The following is a 4,672-nucleotide window of genomic DNA, read 5'->3' on the forward strand; positions in this document are numbered from 1 at the left end:
GGAGGAGGAGGAGGAGGAGGAGGAGGAGGAGGAGGAGGAGGAGGAGGAGGAGGAGAAGGAGGAGGAGAAGGAGGAGGAGGAGGAGGAGGAGGAGGAGGAGGAGGAGGAGGAGGAGGAGAAGAAGAAGAAGAAGAAGAAGAAGAAGAAGAAGAAGAAGAAGAAGAAGAAGAAGAAGAAATCATGGAATGGGATAGTTTAAATGGGGTGAGGAGAGAGAGGAAAGAATACATGGAACACAATAAGTAGCACTAAACACCTTTAGAAAAAGTCATATGGGGACCTACTGCTAGAGAAGTTTCCTAAAATATATACTTACATGTGTAAAAAAGAGTTCAAATTGGATTACCCTATAACAGAGCAGCAATGCCTCTACCAGACACCACAGGTATCATGGAATGGGATAGTTTAAATGGGGTGAGGAGAGAGAGGAAAGAATACATGGAACACAATAAGTAGCACTAAACACCTTTAGAAAAAGTCATATGGGGACCTACTGCTAGAGAAGTTTCCTAAAATATATACTTACATGTGTAAAAAAGAGTTCAAATTGGATTACCCTATAACAGAGCAGCAATGCCTCTACCAGACACCACAGGTAAACAAATTAAACCACAGGTAAACAAATTAAAAAGCCCAGAGAGGTGAATAAGTTACCTCTATTATGCTCATTGGCCACAGGTTTCCGTAGATTCCCAGACTATTGTTGATACTATTGGCTACCCTCCAGAACATTATAGTATGACCCTATTGCTAAAGATGCCACATACTTGATTCATAAAACATAGAGAAATAAAGCTAGTACTGACCTGGAAGTTTGATCCGTACTGGCTAGCTTTTATAGTGCTGGAAGGTGCTGTGCACACTGCTAGAGGATAAAAGTGATCATCACTCTCACTCAGTGTGAACCCTATGAGCTACAGTAATAACTAGTCTGGTAAGATATGCCCACTGATACACTGGGGGCACAAATGTTATGGGACTAACTACACACTTTCTGATTGGATTTAAGGACTGCTCCATAAGATGGAACCCACACTTGGCATCATTAATGGGGCCAAAACCTATGCCCAGATAGGTCATAGACCCTAAGGAAGAAGCTACTACTAAATGATTCTGCGAAATGATCATAGTATTAAACAAACTCCTCATGACTTACTGGTATATCCATGTATTAGTGTTTCTCTCAGCCCTCATCAAAAAAGCTTATTCTTGTAGTAAACAGCAACTAACATGGAAACCGACAACTGGCCAACCCACAAAGAACAAGAGGCTCTGGAGTACTCAGCTTTAAATAGGACATCATTTTTCTCAGCAAAGAAAATACTTTATAAACAGGCAAAAGTGATGAAATAACATTAAATCTGATGTCACTGGAATAAAACAGACTGTTCAAAAAGTTAGAATCAGCATAAACTAAAATCTATAACTAAAAAACACTAAAATTTTAGTTATATTTTAATACAATGAACTTACTCCATGATCTTTGTTCCAAAAAAATTGAATCATGTTTAAAGTGTTGCTAAGAATAGAATTCCTTTTTTAATTGAAAATAGTTTTTTCATACACTATATTCAGATTAGTTTCCCCTCCCCCTAGTCCTTCCAGTTCCCTGCCCCCAATTGCCCCTCCTATTCACATCCACACCCTTCCTGTCTCTCCTTAGAAAACAAATAGGCATCTAAGGAATAATAAGAAAAGTTAAAAAGATAAAATAAAAACAAATCAAAATAGGACAAAACAAACAGAAGAAAAAGAGCCAAAGAAAAAGCACAAGGAACACATATAGACACAGAGACACATACATTCATGCACACAAGAACCCCATACATTTATGCACACAAGAACACAAAAAACACAAAAGTAGAAGCCATAATAAGTACACAAAGGACCTGGAAGGTAAAAAAATAAAATACCCTGATAAAACATTATGAGACAAAGAACCTCCAAAGATGCCACTTAGTTTATTTTGTGTTGACCATCTACTGTTGGGCATGGGGGCCTACCCTTAAGAGTAGTTTGTTTCCCCAGTGAAACTCCCTTGGCAAAAGCTAAGTTTTCATTTGCAAGTGGCTATCAATTGAAGGTAACTTCTGGGATAGAGAAAAATTACAGAATCTTTCATGAATTTGGGTGTCATCCTTTCACTGGGGCCATGCTAATCTTCTCTGTATTTTTTCCAATTTTAGTATATGTGCTGCCAAAGTAATCAGTAAATGGTACATGTGTTAGTTAGGGTTTTATTGCTGTGAAGAGACACCATGATCACAGCAACTCTTATAAAGGAACACATTTAATTGGCCTGGCTTACAGTTCAGAGGCTTAGTCCATTATCATCAAGGCAGGAAGCATGGCAGTGTGCAAGCAGACATGATGCTGAAGAAGTAGCTCAGAGTCCTACATCTTGATCCTCAGGAATAGAAAGTGAACTGAGTGTCATGCTGAGTGTAGCTTGAGCAAAGGAGACCTTAAACCCACCCCCACAGTGACACACTTCCTCCAATAAGACCACACCTGCTCCAAACAAAGCCACACCTCCTAATAGTGCCACTCCCTCTGAGCTTATAGGGACCCATCCCATTCAAACTACCACAGTACACTTATATCATATCCTCCTCCCAAGTTCAGGTGTCATTGTCATGGAAGAGGGGACAGAAAGACTGTAAGAACCAGAAGTAGTGAATGACTACACAGAAGCAGCATTTTCCAGGCACAACAGGGCAGTTGCACATATGAAATCACGGTGGTTGTGATGGTGCACACAAGACCTGTGCAAGCTCAAGGCAGACAAAGACTCACAGAGAGAGCAGGTGGGTGTGAAGTTTCACTCCTAACTAAGGCACTACTGGTAATTGATAGTCCTTAAGAGAGGGTTTTTTTTTTCTTTAAGAGTGTGACCCCTGCTAGAGCAACCACACTCCAGGGGCTGGCCCCACGTCCAAGAGTACTGGGCAACACAAGTTGGACTCGGTGCGTTTTTAAAACAAAACAAGAGAATATGGGGTTCTGTAGCTAAGAAAGTGGAGATAGATCAGAGAGGTGTAGTTGAAGGGGGATGTAAACATGATCAAAATACATTTATGAAATCTCAAAGAATTAATAAAAAGAAAAATTTTAAAAACATGGAATGTGTGAGCTGATTTAGGATGATGAGACAGTAAGATCCCAACTTGAGGTCGGCCTGGGTTACATAGTATGACGTGGGATAATCTTTCTATACACTGTGAAGATAGGTCTTTGCCAAGGCACCTTCTGATTGGTTTAATAAAGAGCTTGAATGGTCAATAGCTAGGCAGGAGAGGATAAGTGGGATTTCTGGGGAAAGAAAGGAAGAGGAGGAGGAATCTAGGATTTCACCAGCAGATTCGGAGTAACTCAGATATGCCATATGGAGGAGAGGTAACCAAGCCATAGGCAGAATGTAGATTAAAAAACATGGGTTAACTAAGTTATAAGAGCTAGTTGAAAACAAGCCTAAGCTAAAGGCCAAGCTTTCATAGTTAATAATAAGTCTGTTTGTCATTATTTGGGGGCTGGTGATCCAAATGTAGTCCGACAAAAAAGCTTACTACAGTAGTGAGATCCTATCTCGGGTGAATCCCAATTAACAATTGACCATCCATCATGCTTACCTAGTTGTTGGTCAGGGAGCAATGAAATGTCCTCTCAGCTTGAATTACAATGGGAGATGGAAAACAATGGAAAGGAATCACTGATGGTCAACGGGGAAATCTATTCTTCATTTGCCTCTGGCCATCAAGAAAAATAATATTGGACCTATGGGAAAGGGCAGTGAGAAAGTGTTTGGAAAATATTCACTATGTTTCAGCAATATTGATAACTGAGGATTGTGTGTGTGTGTGTGTGTGTGTGTGTGTGTGTGTGTGTGTGTGGTTTTAGATGGAGCCCAGGGCCTTGCATATACTAAGCAAGTGGTCTACCACTGAGCCATGAATACCCAAAGTACTTCATTGGGCTGTCCTAAAATGTGCTCTACCACTAAGTTACATCCCTAGAGCCCCACCCCCCGGGGTATTCTAAGTGGTGCTCTCCCTCTGAGTCATGCCCCTAGCACCTTACTGAGGGATTCTAGGCAAACGCTCCACTGGTAGCACATATCTAGGATTCAGAAAATAGAAGCAGGAGGATCAGTTCAACCTTGGCTACCTAGTGAATTGGAAGCCAGCCTAGATTACAAAAGACTCTGTCTCAGAAATATTGGAGGAGAGGATGAGAGACTGGAGAGATGGGTCTGTAGTTAAAAGCATTTGATCTTCTAAAAGACCCAAATTTGGTTCCTACAATCCACTTTGAGTAGCTCACAACCACCTAAAACTCAAGATTCAGAGGATACAACGCCCTCTTCTGGCTTCCTTGGGCACCACACTCACATGCAGAGAGAGAGAGAGACAGAGACAGAGAGACAGAGAAAGAGACAGACAGAGATAGAGACAGAGAGACAGAGAGACAGAAACACATACACATAATTTAAAATTTTAAGAAAAGGAAAAGACAGGATTTTGATCTCATTCCTCTCCCCACTTGGCCAAAGTTCATGTCAAGTTGACCTTCCTTCATTTGCTTTTGGGGATCCAGTTCAAGCTCAGTTCTGCTAAGATTTCCTTCCTGGCGGGCTGTTGTACTCACTGCAAAGGCCTTTCCTGGATCTGGCAGG

At 41.1% G+C, this 4,672-nt stretch overlaps 1 non-coding gene across 1 annotated transcript; it reads right to left on the reverse strand.

Annotated features, from left to right (window-relative positions):
• Nucleotides 1-2,102: 2,102 nt before the first annotated feature.
• LOC131898698 (U6 spliceosomal RNA) lies at nucleotides 2,103-2,206 on the reverse strand. Its single transcript, XR_009376004.1, has one exon. It is a non-coding gene; the product is annotated as a U6 spliceosomal RNA (small nuclear RNA).
• Nucleotides 2,207-4,672: the final 2,466 nt, after the last annotated feature.

Source organism: Peromyscus eremicus, chromosome 23, assembly GCF_949786415.1.
Source record: "Peromyscus eremicus chromosome 23, PerEre_H2_v1, whole genome shotgun sequence".
In the NCBI taxonomy this organism is placed as follows: Eukaryota; Metazoa; Chordata; class Mammalia; order Rodentia; family Cricetidae; genus Peromyscus; species Peromyscus eremicus.